This window comes from Erpetoichthys calabaricus, chromosome 1 (assembly GCF_900747795.2).
Source record: "Erpetoichthys calabaricus chromosome 1, fErpCal1.3, whole genome shotgun sequence".
NCBI classification, from domain to species: Eukaryota; Metazoa; Chordata; class Cladistia; order Polypteriformes; family Polypteridae; genus Erpetoichthys; species Erpetoichthys calabaricus.
The window spans coordinates 183,438,775-183,457,999 of NC_041394.2; the positions used below are offsets into that span (position 1 = coordinate 183,438,775).

At 39.2% G+C, this 19,225-nt stretch overlaps 2 protein-coding genes across 5 annotated transcripts in view; one reads left to right on the forward strand and one right to left on the reverse strand.

The window, feature by feature from the left end:
- macrod1 (mono-ADP ribosylhydrolase 1) overlaps nt 1-19,225 on the reverse strand; it is a 575,305-nt gene that overhangs the window by 385,178 nt on the left and 170,902 nt on the right. The gene's annotated exons all lie outside the window — the stretch shown is intronic.
- Nucleotides 1-19,225, forward strand: part of LOC114657762 (leucine-rich repeat transmembrane protein FLRT1-like) — a 112,504-nt gene that overhangs the window by 66,507 nt on the left and 26,772 nt on the right. Inside the window, exons 2-3 of one of the 2 annotated variants that reach the window (XM_051922944.1) lie at nt 15,460-16,364; nt 18,028-18,202. The gene's annotated coding sequence lies outside the window, so the exon portion shown is untranslated. The remainder of the gene's footprint in view (nt 1-15,459; nt 16,365-18,027; nt 18,203-19,225) is intronic. The other variant, XM_028809631.2, reaches the window with a different exon arrangement.

A 19,225-nucleotide genomic window follows, 5' to 3' on the forward strand; every position in this document is an offset into this window, starting at 1 on the left:
AGTTGTATACTTACTACATGCAAAACGCATGCACTCCTGGAAAATTAAAGTAGTCCACAAACAGGAGACCCCTTCACATAGGAATGTGCTTTTGAGTTGAAGGCTCACCTCGCTTCCTGTTTCAATGGTCAAGAGTCCTGTCTTCCATTCAAAAGCAGCTCCTCATGTGAAGGGTCTTCCTGTTTGTTGACTACTTTAATTTTCCAGAGGTATTTATTTACCAAAATTGCATGCTCCCATTCTATTAGAAACATTGTTGTCTCCAATCCCCATGAAAACATGAAATTAATTTTTTTCTCGGCCATAACTTCAAACTATATGTGGTAAGTAACATATAAGAAAAATATTTTTGGGGTGAGTATTCCTTTAATATAAAAAAACAACAACAGAAGAAATACAAAGAAAATAAATCCAGTGTGCTTTACTGGATCTTGCTGGTGGATTGGCTGACCAGTGTGCTCTATTGTTCACCTCCTTGTCTCCCTGGGTTTCAAGCTAAATGACCTCCCTGCCAGTTGAAACATTTCCTCACCTTATTTTTTGACTCTAAACTCAATGGGAGCTTTAAAAGTAAACACACATTAAATACACTTTAAATAGCTCTTCTCTGGATAAACTTCAGAATTGGTCCCGAGGCCAGGAGGGTAGGAATCTAGAAATCTTCCTCTGATGCCCAAGTTTTCATGCACCTGCAACTGTTCAATGCAACTGTTACCTTTGGCAGCTACCTTTCTGTCCTTCTCCATCAGGTACAAAGCCATCCTAAGAAGAAACCCTTTGCTACGATCAGTCTGTCTCCCAGAGTCCTGTCAACCTTTTGCCATTCTCCTATGATTTTTGTCTCATTCTAAAGCCCTAGACTAAAGCAAATTTTAATACTACTGTGGCTTGTTGATGGTTGGCAATACCGGTCTATCCACATTGGTACTTCAAAGTGCTCTTCAATCCTTAAGTGGTTATCTTCTTTAAATAATGGCCCCTAACATCCATTTCTGTCGTGCTGCTTGCAATTACTATACAACCTATTAACCCAATACAACACGAAATTCACATGAGCATATTACATATCATAATGCAATCCCTCCCTCTATATACAACAAAAAAAAATTGCTTTTTCCATTAGAGGCTCATGGGCAGCTGGAGTGAAACTCAATGGCAAAGAGTATAAGGCAGGATGCAAACCCTGCTCAGTAGGCTAATGCACACTCACCTACACACCAATACTCACGCACACAAGACTAATATAAAGTGGCTAATTAATTCAAACTATATTTTGAGATAGTGGAAGAAATCTAAATACCAAAAAAAAAAAGTGAAAACACAGATAAAAGGTCCCAGCTTCACACAGGCAGTGACCTGGCCAAGAATCTAAGCTGGACATAGCCAATTGACCAGCCCACCGCCCTCATATCACCTTAATACACATGGAAACCATATTCGTGCTGCTCAAGGTAAATATTTTATGTAAATTTAACATCTGCCCATATTAGGCTAGACAGCACTTGTACAGAAATGAATAGAACACAATTTGGACAAAGATGATCCCTGTGCATCTACTGATCACGCAGCTTTCAATTTCTTGGAGTAACAATTGCCAGTATATTGCACAACATAGTTTAGTTCTTGTTAAAAAGGTAAAACAACAATGCTATTTCCCCAAGTATCCAAGGAAACCTCATATTTTTGCAGTTGTTCTAACTAAATTCTATATATACACAGTGGAATCCATCTTTACTGGCTGCATCAGATCCTGGTAAGGCACCTGCTGGCTGTTGGTAAAGGCGGCACAGAAAATAACCAGTACTCAGCTGCCTTCCATACAGTTCATGTACAATACACAGAAAGATAAACAGTATTATTAATTACCTCAGTCATCCTACATAGTCATGTTTATCATTCCTTCCTTTCTGCAAATGGCACACAGCCACTGGCCCTCACACCAGTAGATTAAGAGAAAATGTCTATGTATGAGTCAAAAGGTTACTGAATAGCCAATCACACACATACAGAGTATAAACAAATACTAGCAAACATAAACAGAGGATGCATTAAGTATTCAGACCCCTTTATTTTCTGCAAACTTTGTGTTTTATATTTAATTTTAAATGGATAAATTTTCAATTTTTGCCTGTCAATCAACAGTCAGTAACCCATATTGATAAATCAAAACATGTCTTCAGAAAGGTTTGCAAATTATATTTTAAAATATTAAAAATCAAAAATTGAAATCTCTCATTTATAGAAGTATTCAGACGCCTTGTAGTGACATTCCAAACTGTGGTCAGGTGTATCTGGTTTGCTTTAATTACCCTTGAGATGTCTCTAGAACTTGAAGTCCATCTGCGGCAAACTGAATTGACTAGACATCATTTAGAAAGACAAATACCTTTGTATATAAGGTCCTGCAATTTCCACTGCATTTCAGGACAAAACCTAAGCCATGAATCCCAACAGGTTCTCTATAGACTTCCGTAATTAAACTGTGGTGAGGCACTGATCAGGGAAAAGATGTAAAACCATTTCTAAAGTTTTGAGTGTTCCCAGAAGCACAGTAGTCTCAATAATCGAGAAATGGAAAAAGTTAACTCAATGTTCAATCTAATAGAGCTTAAGATGTCCTCTGCTGAGATGGGAGAACATGTCAGAAGGACAACCATCTCAGCTGCACTCCATCAATCAGGCATTTATGGTAGAGTGGCTAACTCCTGCTTGGAGTTTGTCAAAAAGCATTTAAAAGGACATGCGAATGCTTTTCTGGTCTTATAAGACAAAAACTGAACTCTCTGGGCAGAACTCTAAGCACTATATCTGCTGTAGACCAGGCACTGCTTATCACTGCCTAAATACAATCCCTACGGTGAAGCATGGTGGTGGCAGCATCATACTGGGGGTGCATCTCAGCGTCAGGGATAGAAAGATTGGTCAGAATTGAGGGAAGGCTTAATGCAGCCAAATACAGAAAAGTTTATAAAGAAAGCCTTCTCCAGAGTGCATGTGACCTCAGATTGGGGTGATGGTTCATCTTTCAGCATGACAATGATTCAAAGCATATGATGGCCTTGGGATAAGTCTCTGACAGTTCTTGAGTGGCAAACCAAAAGCCCAAACTTAAACCCCTTAGAACATGTGTGGAGAGACCTGAAGATGGCAGTTTAAAGATGCTTCCCATCCAATCTAATAGAGCTTGAGATGATCTACCTGAATACAGGCATGAAAAGCTTGACTTGCCCATGAAGATTCGAAGTTGTAACTGCTGCCACAGGGGCTTTTATACAGACTTAAGGGTCTGAATACACATAAGAATAACACATTTCAGTTTTTGATTTTTAATAAATACGCAAACCATTCTAAAAAATGTTTTCACTTTGTCATTATAGGTTACTGCATGTAGATTGATGGGAAAAATGGAAAATTCATCCATTTAAAATTAAATCTACAACACAATAAAGAGTGCAGAGGGTGGAGGGATCTGAAAACTTTCTGAATCCTCTGTATTATGTGTAAACTGTATATGATATATATGTTGCATGTTACATATGTGACTAGCAACATATGGATTTTCTGGACAATGAGAAAGTTTATTCATTATAGAGTGAGAAATGATAAATTTAGTAGAAAGAAACAAACATATCCCAGTCCATTTACACCTGACAGTGTGTTTACTTCAAAGTGGCCTGAGTGAGGATAATCTCTGTTTTAAAAGCTGTGCAGTAGGCTCCCACAGTAAAATGCGCAATGGTGTGATTCTAAAGGAAGGAGACAGAGAGCACGAGAGAGAAGTTGTTTTTGGCAGTAAGCTACAATTAGGGTCGCTAAAGGCATCAGGATCAAATTTGCAAGATGCTGTCTGTTCTCACTGTAATTATTAGGCTCACAATGAAACTTCTAAACTCTCCAGCTTTAGAGAAATACGAAGAACCAGATTAGTTTATTTGTTCAAATGGCCCTTGCCTGTCCACCCCCAACCCCCAAGGAAATCTGTGTCCTGTTTGGTATTCATTACGCTGTAGCCCTTTACAATGGCGGAGGTCAATTTGAATTGATGCGGTTGATTATGGCCTCCCTGTGAGCGGCAGCAGTAAGTACATACTGGGGGTAATTGCTCCGAATGTCTGCAGAGTAATTTGTTGTCGTCCCCTGTAATAATCAGCTTTCAATGTAAATAACATCTTTTTCTTGCAATCGTCCTCTAAGCTGTCCACTCATGACAGCTCCCTGGCATGCTGCCACCTCAGGCTGGTCAATCAGATTGAATTTCACCCTTGCCACACTATTCAGCAGGGCACTGCCAATTGGAAGGACGCTCAAATGCACTGTCATCTGACAGTCATGGAGGGGAGGCCAGCAGGGCCCGGAGACAAGCTGAAATGCAAATAAACATGAAAGCCTTTGGCGTATTGATTTCTGCTACCACATAATATAATATAAAAATCTGGAAGATTTTGGGAAGCTAAACCCAAAACAATCACCCGAACTGGAAAACTTTACCTTGGTTCAGCCTTTTTGAATCACCACCTATTTGAAAATTTCATAAAAACAGTGCATTTCTATTTCAGTAACAGGCTCTAAGATCATAAAACTATGTTTATTTTAAGAAACAGCTATCACAGCCATCTGTCACATTATGACTTCTGTCAAAAAGTCACACGTGTCTATTGTAAAGCTGACTGCCCATACAGAAATGCTGTACGTCCTTATCTACATGTTGATTCAATTTTCTTTAATGCCTTCCAGCTTCTCACCTCAATCTAAAACCTGCCCAGAATGTATCTCCATCTTGCAGACAAATGCAAAATACAACTCCTCATATTTCCCATGAGCCAAACTTTATTCATCTGTTCACCTATTTACTTATTTAAGGATTATAGGGACAACACTGGGAGCAGGATGGGAACTAGCCATGCCAGACCATATCAGGGCACATTCATATCCATACTGGACTTCTAATTAATATAACATGACATGTATTTGTGCGATTATGTGTAATTGTAGTGTATGTTAATTTGTTTAACTCTTATTTAATGTACCTATTTTTTTATGATGTTTATGAAGCATTTGGGATACTTCAGATTTCCCATTGGTGACAAAGGTTTGCATGGACTTGCCCTATTCCACCGCAGTACGCATATGTGGCTGCCTTGTCTACACAACAGGCTGTTTTCATTTTTGCCACTGCAAAAAACAATTATTGCATTTTTTTTTTTTTTTTGCTGATGACAAGTCCCTTTTTCATTACCATGTCCGTCATCCATCTAAAGCAGGCATTGATTACAATATGTACTGTATATAAGGTTATCAAGAAACTTCAAGAGGATATAAAATGGGGCCTAGACTCCATCAACCCCCCTTCCCCCTTTCCTTTACCTGTCACTCTCCATTCACTCATCTGTCTCAAGATATTTTTGTCACGGCAGAATGCATTTATACATATTAAACACAGGCTCTTTGCGGAAATAATACGTTCCTCGATGAATAAATGTCATATTTCAATAGACGGAGTTCTGAGCTGAGCTGCTGTCTGAATGAGACCTGACAAAAGCCCCAGCGATAACAGCAGGTGAGTGGCAAGACTGATTGCACAGCTGAAGGGAAGAGAGGGATGCCAGAAAAAGAGCACATTCGGGACTGAAAGGCAGTGGGCAAGTTGAGAGTAAGTGAGAACAGCGGGTCAAAAAGGTTAACTCCAATCATAGGCTGAAAGAGGGATTAACGGGTTGGCCTTGCATTCAGAAAAAAGAAAGAAAAAAAGTCTGATTTGAGAAAGCGAAAGGAGGAAGTTGTTTTCAAAGGCTGATGTTGTGTGCAGCGTCGTCACAGTTTCTACACAGGGATCCTTCACTAGCCAGATTGCCGCTGTCTCGGGTCAGTTAGTTTGAGGAGGGTGAGGGAAGTATGGGGTGGAGTAAGCCATGACAGGCCCTGTTCCAGACGATTCCTCCGATTCCCCTCAGCGAGTGCCCACACTAACAATAGGAAAATCACTTTTCTCTATGCTCCACCGATCCAGCACACCAGTGGCATGCTGGTTTGATTGGATTTTACAAAAGTTTTTTATTTTTTTTATTTTTTATTACTGTGATGCAACTCAACAAAGTTAAAGTGGTACAATTATTTATGGACAATGCATTTTTCAAACAAACACTTAATTAAGAACATACAGCATGCTTAAATGTAGACCTACTAACTTAGGAAATAAACAAAAGCAAAATGAACAATCAAAGGTAAGAGTACAGTAAACAGGCTTCTCTCATTCCTAGACATACAATAAGGTGTGAACGGTTTCAGATTTAATACACTTTCAAAATGTCTAAAGGAATGTATTTTAATTAACGGTAGTCAATACACAAAAAATGTTTTATACTGTAAGTTATCATTTTATAGCAACAATGGATATAAGTTTAGCTCTAGGTGGTATACTTTTCACTCAATGAACAAATACCCTCCATCCATCGATCTTCTAAACCCAATTTATCCTGAGTAGGGATGCAATGAAGCAGGAGCATATCCCAGCAGGCACGGGGCACAAGACAGGAACAATCCTTGGATGGGGCAATAGTCCATGACACAGACACTCGGGCCAATTTAACATCAGCAATTCACTTAACCTGCGTATGTTTGAACTGTGGAAGAATACCGGAGCACACAGAGAAAACCAATGTGGACACGGAGAGAACATGTAAACTCCATGCAGGGAGAACTTGGGATTTGAACACTGGCCTCCTTGTTGCAAGGCAGTATCACTGTGCCACCCTGAACATATACCTTTATACACAAGCACTCACACAGTTCTAACTGCATACCTATGGACCAAAGAATAAATAAAAAACACATAAGAGTATCCAGTCTTCACATAGAAACTATTACAGCGTGGTTCAAACCAGAAATCAAATACATGCTGCTTATATAGGGATTTACAAATAAATTAATTTTATGGTATGTTTAAGGAAAAAATAGGTATAGATTACTTCCATACCTGGAAAAAAAATAGAAAATAAGGTTAAAGACACACCATTTCAGCTACATAGCCTTCATCAGGAGTCTATAAATGGTATTAGCAGAACTAGAGATTCACTTTCTGAAAACTGCCTATTCCTATTCAAGCACAAGGCAGATAACATTCTTTGTTTTGCCGTCAGTCTATAGCCGGGCACACTCAAACCCATATACCAGCTGGAAGTCACCAATAAACCTAATACAAACAACCAAACGTGTCTTTAAGATATGGAAGGAAGCCGGAGAATATGGAGAAAAGCTCATGCAGACAAACAAATTTAGGGTCATACAATTTACTCCCACATTATAAAACACATTCATGTCGGGTGCAATAGTGCCTCAAATCAGGAAGTGTGGACATGTGTGTGTGAGGGTGTTTTCTGCAGGTCATATTGATTCCTGTATTCTCTAGTTCTTTTTGACTCACTGATGGAACAGGCCAATTGACCAGGTTTGTAATGCTTTCTCCATTTTTTTAAATTCTCATACTACACAAACAGGGAAACAGAGTGAATACTGGTAAATTGACAAAATAGCCAAATGCAACAGGATCAGAGTTGAACAGGTGGTCGACTGCAAAGATAAACCAAGAGAGCAGGAGTTTCTAAGCTCCACAAAGCAATGCAGCTCAGTGTAAATTACTCACAGCTCTGTTAGCAAGTCAACTGAAATTAAATGAAATTCACAGGAGACACTAAGAAGACAGCAGGAACCCCTAAGGAACTCGGAAGCAAAGTCAATCATTAAGCGACACCGCCAGCTCACACTTGCCTGTCAGCAATAGATCCTAATTAACAAGCAGCTAACAGGTCCCGATCAGCACCTCCCTGTTGGGACACTGAGAAGGTGCGAAAGGCATGGAGGGGGGTGGAATCAATGCACAGTCTCCACCTCTCCAATCTCAGTCAGTATACATATGAAATCCATAGAAAACTGAAATATTAGAGACCTGCTGAGGCTAAAAGGGCAAGAGCAGCCCCCTACTGACAAAGCATATTTTGAAGACAGCATCATGTTAACACCAAATACTTGTGTTCCAAATCCATCGGTGATCACTAGGCTGTGCACATGAAAATCTTATCTCAAAACATACTCCATCCTTTTCTCCAGAACAGAGCTGACAGTCATCTAAAATGACTCCTTCTCCTAGTGTGCACCTCCATGTTTAGCATTCCATCGACACCCTCCCCACCCGCATGACAGTAATTACTCTGCGCCTGTTCAGCCTAATCGACACTGACAATGAAAGCAGAACCTCATTTCAAATTAGCAAACCTCACCCCCCCCCCCCCCACTAACACCCCCCATTGCCTTTCAAAAGGCAACTCTTCAAGGGTGTTTTAATTTGGATTTTTCTGTAAATTTTATAGTATTCTGAGACTGGGTGGCACAGAGGAATGTCCTTGTCTGCCCGAGACTGGGACACCTGCCAAACAGCTATTTAAATACTTATCGCAGAATACATTATTCAGATAAACAATCTCCTTTCAAAAATTTTCAGCAAGCATTCAGAAAGGCTGCTGTACACGAAGTGCTCACTTTCCAGTGAACACCTGTGTCTTCCGAATGCTCGGACAAGGCTGTCAAATCAAACCACATTCCCAAATCATTCTGTGACCCACCGAGAGTCACTCAGTCTTAAATATAGGTAAACAATTTTTTCTGTATTCTGATCTTGTAAGTCACCTTGGGCATCAGTCAAATATACAAAAACAAATAAATAATAATGTCAATAACAACTACACCATTTCCAGATTGATTTTTTAAAACCCATGCTTCTGCTGAGCTGCTAGATAGAACATAAATGAGAATAACATTTATTCCAGAAAGATGTAGTTTGAAGGGTGGCACTTGTATTTTTAGAGATAAAAAAAAGAGGTGTGTTGATCAAATGAAGAATAAAAGGTATCAAGCCAAAACCACAAATTAAATCCTAGCTACCTCTCTCTGTCAGAGTATCAGGAGGGGTGGCATGCCCACCATCGAGAAACACTAGTCATCTTACACCAGATATTTAATCTCTCACTTACCCATCCCTCCCAATCTCACTTCATGAATTTGTGGGGACACAATCCCTCTGTCAAGAGCTTTTGCCCCAACTCACCTCCCGAATGTAATTTCAATGGGAAATTAGGAAGAACAAGCTACTTAACTTCAGCTATTGTTATTTTTGGGGGCAGACCTCATATCTACCTCCAGGGAATGGAATACACTCTGAAGTTCTACATTCTTCCCACTAGAACTCCATGTTATGGCCAGGAATAGTTGCACTCCTGAGCATTTATCCATAGTTAAAGTACCATGCATTGCTATTACAGTAATACCTTTAGTTTCTACTCAGGATATGTTCCAACAACTGGAACATTATTCTAAAATAGTGTTAAACAGGATCATTATAATATTGTAATTTATTAGATAGGTGAAAATACAAATTCCATAGAACAATGATTAACTTTTTTTTGGGCAACTAGCTGTGCTACTCATCTAAGACGGGTTGAAATCTAAGTAATCAACACAGGCCTCAGCGTTAACATTTGCAGTGTGCCACTGGTTGCTGCGTCTCTGTTGCATACCATTTGGTACAGGATTTGTAAAAGTAATGATAATGTTTTTGATGTGCCATCTGCTGGATAGCAAAAACATAGGAACTGGATGAATACATAGACAGACACACAGACACTTGTCCTTTAATTTAGGTGGATTTTCTTTAATGAAATTACAATCAGCAATTATTTTTTTTACATCTTCCACAAACCTTGGCTGTTGTGGATTACTTTTTGTATTAACATTGTATCTACACATAAAATGTATCAAAGTCACATTCACACTTGGCATTAAAATATGTATCCCGTGTCCACATTGTGCCCTGATAGAGACTGAATGAGGAAGCTCCCCTAACTTGTGCATACTCTTCTATATGATTTGGAGGTTTGGCAGTAACATTTACCTGAGCAGAACATAGAATGGAAACTAGTGACTTGTAATGACAACGCAAAAAAGTGAAAAGAACTTGACACCAAAAGAGAATGGTAACTGGACTTAAAGTTGAGAAATGTCCATTTCTGGCTGCCCTTGCATGGCTTATCTGCCTGCTGCTGCCGCCATATGTGATCTCTTTCCTTTTTTTCCTCTTACCTGATTTTTGAAAGTGGATACAAAATCCACTTGCATTTACAGTTGTGTTAAATATGGTTAGTATCTACTTCTGACAACCTATGAATGTGATCCTAGTGATCTAAGGACAGTCCAATCATGAATGTGTTTACACCTGGTCAAGTGGTATCTGGACAGATACCAGGTGTAAACAGAACACTAACATCATTTTTTTTATTTTTAAAATAATTAGACATGGGTGAAAATTATTGGAAAAGAAAATATTTGTCCAAAAATGCTCTCAGCAACTGACCAAAAATATGTGTTCTGCACAAAATACATTCAATGACTAAATCAGTGTTAATGCTGATACAGTAATGGCTGCTCTGAGCATGCACACTTTAATGAAAAATGCTAAATGGGGCATTGTTAGTTGGGGCATTACTGTATTATTAAGATACACTTGGCTAACAACTTTGCAGCATACACAGCAATTGTTTATACAAATGTTTTACATTTGAGGCATGGAAAAGTGTTTTTACCAGGGTCACACAGTAAACTAGAGACGAGAATTAAACCATTAGCCTTTTCTTTTAAAATATATAGGAAGGAACCATCTTTTGCTGTCATACAGTCATATGAAAAAGTTTGGGAACCCCTCTTAATTCTTTGGATTTTTGTTTATCATTGGCTGAGCTTTCAAAGTAGCAACTTCCTTTTAATATATGACATGCCTTATGGAAACAGTTGTATTTCAGCAGTGACATTAAGTTTATTGGATTAACATATAATATGCAATATGCATCATAACACAATTAGAGATGTGCATAAATTTGGGCACCCCAACAGAGATATTACATCAATACTTAGTTGAGCCTCCTTTTGCAAATATAACAGCCTGTAGACGCTTCCTATAGCCTTTGATGAGTGTCTGGATTCTGGATGGTGGTATTTTTGACCATTCTTCCATACAAAATCTCTCCAGTTCAGTTAAATTTGATGGCTACTGAGCATGGACAGCCTGCTTCAAATCATCCCATAGATTTTCAATGATATTCAAGTCAGGGGACTGTGACGGCCATTCCAGAACATTGTACTTCTCCCTCTGCATGAATGCTTTTGTAGATTTCGAACTGTGTTTTGGGTCATTGTCTTGTTGGAATATCCAACCCCTGCATAAATTCAACTTTGTGACTGATGCTTGAACATTATCCTGAAGAATTTGTTGATACTGGGGAGAATTCATCTGACCCTCGACTTTAAAAAGGGCCCCAGTCCCTGAACTTGCCACATAGCCACACAGCATGATGGAACCTCCAACAAATTTGACAGCAGGTAGCAGGTGATTTTCTTGGAATGCGGTGTTCTTCCTCTGCCATGCAAAGCGCTTTTTGTTATGACCAGATAACGCAATTTTTGTCTCATCAGTCCAAAGCACTTTGTTCCAATATGAATCTGGCTTGTCTAAATTAGGGAATCCATTCCCTTTTCATTCCCGGGAATGAAACTGCTGTAATTCCCGGGAAAACGGGAACGGCCAAGCTCGCATATATAGCGTGTAAAAGTGTAAAAATCGATCAAGAAATAAGAGTTATAGTTGAAAATAATTAAGGTGGCGCCATTGCTGCAGCTTGCACTTCATCAGACAACAGCTTTGAGCAGCAACTTGAAATTGCAATGCGTCAGTCTGTTGCATCCGCATTATCTGTGCCAAGAAACTTGCCATCACAGAATAATGTATGACTGTATATGTATGTGTACTTTTCTAATTTAATATTATTTATTGTATCAGTATGCTGCTGCTGAAGAATGTGAATTTCCCATCGGGATTAATAAAGTATCTATCTATCTATCTAATAACAAGAAACTGGATGCATCAGTAAAAGCTGAAATGGCGGTGTTTCAGAGCAACGGCAAGCGCGGACGTTGTTTAGAACAAGTGTATCAGTATCTGATGACTGTGCCATCTACTTCAGTGGAGGCAGAGCATGCTTTCTCAGCGGCTGGTGTACTCCGCACGAAGGTGCACTCTTGCCTGGACGACCACACACTGGACACGTTGTGCTTTCTACGCTCTTATTACCGCAACTAAAGATACATGTACTTATATGACAGCATGAACTGCTTGTAGATAAGGTTAGTCTTTTATTTGTGTCAACATATTGCAGTAGTTTTATTAAAAATAAGTGTCGGTCATTCTAAAACCGTTCACATGTGAGATGCCCGTGCACTGTGTCATTCCCGGGAATGAAATGCGGGATTCCCAAATTCCCGGGAATGGATAAACCTGTCCGGGAATGGATTCCCTAGTCTAAATGAGCATTTGCATACAACAAGCGACTGTTTGTGGCATGAGTGCAGAAAAGACTTCTTTCTCATCACCCTACCATACAGATGTTATTTGTGCAAATTGCGTTTAATTGTAGAACGATGTACAGATACACCATCTGCATCAAGATGTTCTTGCAGGTCTTTGGTGGTGATCTGTGGGTTGTCTGTAACTATTCTCACAAATCCTGCACATATGCCACTCCTGTATTTTTCTTGGCCTGCTAGACCTGGGTTTAACAGCAACTGTGCCTGTGGCCTTCCATTTCCTGATTATATTCATTACAGCTGAAAATGACAGAAACCTCTGGGATACTATTTTGTAGCCTTCCCCTAAACCATGATACTGAACAATTTTTGTTTTCAGATCTTTTGAGAGTTGCTTTGAGGATCTCATGCTGTCACTCTTCAGAGGAGAGTCAAAGGGAAACACAACTTGCAATTGACCACCTTAAATACCTTTTCTCATGATTGGACACACCTGTCTATGAAGTTCAATGCTTAACGAGCTAATCTAACCAATTTGGTGTTGCAAGTAATCAGTATTGAGCAGTGACATGCATTCAAATCAGAAAAATTACAAGGGGACCTAAATTTTTGCACAGCCAGTTTTTCACATTTGATTTAATTTCATACAACTAAATACTGCTTCACTAAAAGTCTTTATCTTTTTTTTGTTGAAAGTAGAGTAAATTATTATGCAGGCTCAGAGGGGCTCCCAAACTTTTTCATATGACTGTATATGGTCTCCTGGCATTCAAGTTCCTCCAAAAGCTCTCTCTTATTTTGGTGCATCATTTCAGCAACAATACTGCTGATGTGTCTTCTGGCACTTTGATTGCCTGACAATGTTACATGGAAGGCTATACAGTCTCTGTTGCAGGTTACTCTCCTAAAGAAGCCCTACTGTGTGCCCTCTGTGCCACAGCAGCACCTTGCCAGTTTGGTAATCCCTTAAATACTTTAAAAAAGAGACTTTTATCAATAATTAGCATTTGGGAGTAAAAAATCATGACCTGTGAAACATTTCACTTGAGTTTTCTGTTGGAAGCATACCCACCAACATATTTTTAAACTTTTATGGCTGCAAAAATAAAAATGAAATAAAAAATATACTGTAATGTATGAAATAAAATAAATAAGGCAGGAGATGCATGCATGGTGCAGTCAGTACAGATTTACAGTATAGTAAAACCACACCCACTGTCACTCTAGAACCTCTATATTGGCACTAAAAGGGGGAAGAGATTTTAAAAGTAATTAGATAAAATCTAAAGTTTGTTTACACATGGACTGGAAATTTTGCACCTAGATGACCAACATTTAAAGGCAACATAGCTTTCCTGTGTTTGCTCCAATTACACATGCTCCCTGGGTGTTATATTTCAGCTCATGACAGCTTTGCCACATAAAACATTGTGAGCATGAAGTGAACATAAAGCTGTAAAAGTAATTCTGAGAGACACATATTCAAAATGCTTAATACAATAAACTACTATTAATACATGTTAATACACACTTTATTTTAACACTACCCATAAATTACACCCTCATAAATAACTTCCTGCATACAACTCAATGTCACAACTATATTTTATATAATAACCCCCACGCCAAAATTATTTAAAGCATAGAACCTTACTAAAAGTAGCACATCGTAATGGACAAGTAAGACATATCGTTATTAAATAGTACTACGTGTGTATATGCTTATCCTTCTGATACAAACACACACACACACACACACACACAAATCATATCCAAACTAATGATTAAGACTGACCACAATGCTTTATTCAATAGTTCGGCCTGCATGCAACAGGAAGAAGAACTTGGCAAGCTCTTTCCTCTAGAGAAAAGAGCTACTTCTTCTCTTCCCATCGCCTTGCCTAATTTCCTTAAGGGAAGCTTTGCAGGCGGTATGCTCTTTCCAAACTTCCCCCGCCCCCACCCCGCCAAAACTCCTCTGACTGACAGAACCATTCTCTGGTTGAAACAACCTCAATTTCAATAAAACCACGAAGCCGCAATATTACCTCTGCAATTGAACGGCAGCCGTATATCCTGTATCCTACCCCGGGGGAGCAGTGGTGGGCCCAGCGACACCATTATAATCAATCCGATGAGACATTATTCATGGATTTCCAGTAATCTTGCCCTAAGAAACAGCCGTTTTGCCGCTCCTAAATTTCTGCAAATCAATTCAGTTGTGAAGAGGCACTTGCCCTGCCTGTCTGTAGAGATGATTAGGTCTCTCCGAGTGAAACCCAGATTAAATTACATAGCAAACCTCTTCATATTTTTTTTTTTTTACAAGGTCCCATCAGGCAACCTGCAGATTCTGTCTTTTAACCATATAATAATAATAATAATCACAACTTGTACTTTTTTTAAATATGGTGTTTAGCTCCTATTTGAGTACACACTGGCGGTACACTATTTTTTATATGCACCTTGTTTTCTGATCTATTGACAGCTTAATATAAATACTATAACATAATGAAAAGCTGCACTACCATGAAGTGCTAGTTTCAATTGTACCAACTGTTACAATAACCAGAATGGGATAAGAATGACTTTATTATTATTAATAATTTGCATTTTTTTCAAGATAATCATTTGAATCAATACATGAGTTAACTAATCCAATTACTCCAGTTCAGTGTTGCAGGAGTGGGAGTTTATTGTGCTAGCATCTTGTGCAAGAAAGGAACCACTCCCTCATACAGGCTGCTAACTTGTATGTATGAGGAAACTGGAGTGGCTGGTGAAAGTACAAGCACAGGGAGAATGTACAAGGTCCACACAGGCAGCTTGTGAGATGCATTTAACCACAATTCTGAAAAATACTGGATACAGTCGGGCTATATTTTACCACTGAGGGTGTATCCATTAAGACAATATGAAGTAATTCCAGAGGCAGGGTGAAGTTAAACTACAAAACAAACAACTTGAACCTTGTTTCCAAACATTTCCCAAACCCTGTTTCCATACAATGATGAAAAGCAGACTACAAAACATCTATTTTTCTTGCTTCTCTTTCAGATGAGAGAACAGTTTCTGAACAGAAGACGGGATTAAATGATAGCAGCTGGTGGCACAGAGACTTCATTACTGTTGGAAATCTGCACAAGGTACTTCGGGTGCAAATAAAGCAGCCAACTGGGACAAGGGCAAGCGTTGAGGTGGAGAACAAGGTAGCGAGTCACAGCAACAGCACGGCAGAAGACAAGAACCTTCCAATTGTCTACAATCATAGGACTGTCAGAAGCAAGAAGAGAAAAAAGGAAAGAAAAAACATTGCCTTTTTGATTAACCTTTATCAGCAGACACTTACCTGAAGTCATAGATTCTGAAAACTAAATCCTTTGATTTACCCTAATGATGCTAGCTCTAAGAAAATGGGCCACAAACTGGCCTCCAATGAATGCTTGACTTCCAAGGGGTTGCCACTTTCACTTAGACATAGTGCAATAAAATCAAAAAAAAGCAGAGCAAAAAGTAAGTTTGTGTAAAAAGGAACATGGTGTGCAATATGAACAAGAGAAGGAATATCACTGTTTAAGCAAACAGATTGGAAACAAGTAGACCCTAGTTAATGAATGCACTGGTTCAGAAGGCACCAATCAAGTTTGCATTTCATCTAAATAACCTGTTTGGCATCTCTTACAAGAATCTGCTTCCAAGGCACCTGAGGGTGCTTTCAGTGATAAGGTTGGAAGCCTGTTGGTCTCTACTGTCTTCTAAAGTTTTGACTTATAAGGCTTGCAAGAGTAATTTTGTCTGTGTGCCGACAATCAGCAATTAGGAACTAGGAGGAGTCCAAAAACTTCCATCTTTTATAGCATCGCTAGGACCAGAATTAAAAGAAAACTAATTTCAACCGAACCATTTGGGTACATTTGCTTTGGATAGAGAGAAGATACCAGACAGATTCCAGAAAGGATCAGGTAAGTGTTGAGATGTACAAGAGACAAACAATACACACAAATGGGAAGAAAGGTGAAGAACATGGGCTGAATTTAGGCCACAACTGTACACATACAGCAAGACTTCCTATAACCTGTAAGAAGAGCTCACTGGGATTTATCTTTCCATTTAGCAACACATTCACACTAGAATGCTGAAAGTCTCCCGGAGGGCCAGAGGCTGTCAGCCAGCACTTAAACAGGGTGACACATCAATTTCATTTTATTTTTGTTATTATTATTATTATAGGATGTCATAAACATTGAGAGAAAAACTGGCAGCAAAGGCCAGTTTGCATGAATGTATAGGAGTCAATGAGGAGAAAAATGAAAGGCCGAGAGGGGGTGGAAGACACAAAAGAGGGAAAAATAAAAGCTTCAGAATCCACTGTCCAAAGGAAAGTAAGATGTGTGCACATATCTGAGTGGAAATAAGAACTGACAGAGAAGTTTTTCAGCAATGGTCCCTATAGACATGGCCACTGCAGCTGAAAGGGAGAGAATGAACAAGTTTTGCTCAACTGAACATTTTTTTTTGCTTTAGGTTGGGAAAAACTTTCGGTTACTTAGCATATAAGAGAATAGCACGGTAATAAAAAATACAAGGGTGAAATAAATTTTCGAAGACAGACCCTCACTCCCATTTTAGCCCTATTATATGAATCCGCTCCTCCACAACCCTGAGTTGGATTAAATGGGTGCAAAAATGTTATGTTACATTTATGAGGATGCATTCCATTAAAAAAAATACAGAAGAGGACAATTTAGTTCAGACGAGCCCAGAGAAAAGACACTAGTTTATTGCCTCGGGGTGAAGTGAAGAACTGCGTCAAAGTGGCAGCAGACAAAGGGAGATTGCAGGGGGGTGGGGATGGCAGTGGCATGCAGCCTCCAGCTACGCGTGCTCATTCTACTGTGTATAAAAGGAGCGGGATAAATTTTGCAGACCTGAATAATCTTATCATGTTAACTATGTGTTTATAAATTTGTGAGAGAGAAGATGCGAAGTGTAGAAGGGATCAAATAGATTTCTAACATGAATGCTGAAAAGTGGGGAGCCCCATTAAAATGAGACAGCAGGCAGTCGGAGTCTAAATACACAGAGAAAGAGTAAGGGCCAGGCATCCCAGCAATTTGTATCTGTAGTGTAATCAGACTTGCTCTGAAGCATTTGAGAGAGTGAGAGCGAGAGGGAGAGAAGATTAGCAGTCTTGCTTGAGACATGACAGATTGGCACTGATTGGAAATAGAGAGAAACCTTTCATTGAATCAGGACATGAGGTTGGGGGGGGGGGTGGTGGTGGGGGGGGATTGGTTAAGCAGGAAAGAGATTTGTAGGCGAAAAAAGAGGGAGATTAGTGGACCAAGAGGCAAGTGGGACGGACAGAGTGGCTCTCATTTGAATGGAGAGCGAGAATGATGCACTGGGGCTGACACCTGATCCTGCAGGGATGGCCTGAAAGCTCACGTTGGTCAGAGGCTGGTGTGGGCAATATATCCAAGACCTATGCCGGACTGTGCAAACTTCCAGTTCCAAATGCTGCTATTTGAACAGAGCCTCTCTGAGACTGCAAAACAGTTGTACAGCTAGCATCACTAAAATCCTGAAGACGTGCACTAATTCTACTATATCTTTTTCTTTAAGAAAGAAGACAATCCTGTGGCATTTTTTTCTCTGGGATACTTTTTTCTCTGAATAAAAATAAAAGTCCCTACTACCATTGAAAACTCGAATATATTCTTAGGAAAATCAACAAATAGAAGTTGTAACCAGATTGAACACAGAAGAAAGGCCCCCAGGCGTGTCCAAAACTTCTCAGGTAAGTGAAAATAGTAATTCAAAGTAGATTATTGTGTTCATAACGGGTATGAATATATTGGAGTACCAAACATATACAAAATACCCTCTCCCGATGACAAATGTTCATTTTATGTAGTGTTTGGTTCATTTAATCTTACAGTAGTTATGATTAAAAAGGGTACAGATGAAAAGGAAGGAAAGAACATGTGTGTCAGGTTACTGGAAAAACAAGGCAGATGTGCTAAGTTGCTAAATGAAGACACATTCAAAACACAGATTTCTCATTAAATTTATGCAAAGCACACTGACAAGCAAGCTGCCTACATGGCGGGAGTGGGTTGTGGGGAAATCTGAAGAGCAGGGTAGGTGGAAGATCAGGCTTCAGCTTATCTCATATATACTCAGAGTATTTAACCGGCCTGAAGATCAGTTAACTCTTATGTGACTCCAGGAGATTTTGTTCATTGAGACATTTACTTTTTTAGCTGCTGCCTTTATTGAAGGTGACTTACAATATATGAAATACAATTAGGTTTATTTCTTTTGTTTTTTCAAAAGGAACACAGGTAGGTGAATTGACTTTCTCACGGTCACACAGTTTCAGTAGCAGGATTTGAACCAACAACCACAGGATTTGAAATCCAAAGCCTTTACCACTACATCACACAGTCTACTATTGAGAAAAAAAAACCTCTTGTCTTCTCATAGCATTTTACTTTAATCTTTATTATGGCAAGATGGGTTTGCCTAAAAGCTGTCTCAGATTTATTTATTCAAATTAAGTAATATAAAATTGATTTTGCAATAGGTCATACAGAATAGTCTGAGGTATGAAACTAGCAAAGTTTACAGCAGGAGAAGATGTTGGATTGACAGTCCTCCATTTCTGAGCAAGTTGCTTCTCACCCTGTACTCTGTACTTCTGGGATAGGTGCCAGCCTCCCACATTCTCAAACTAGATTAACTGGGTTTGAGAATTTATATGCATATGCATACAGTAGGTGTGTGTCTGCAGGAGCACGCCTTGTAATGGCCTGGTCAC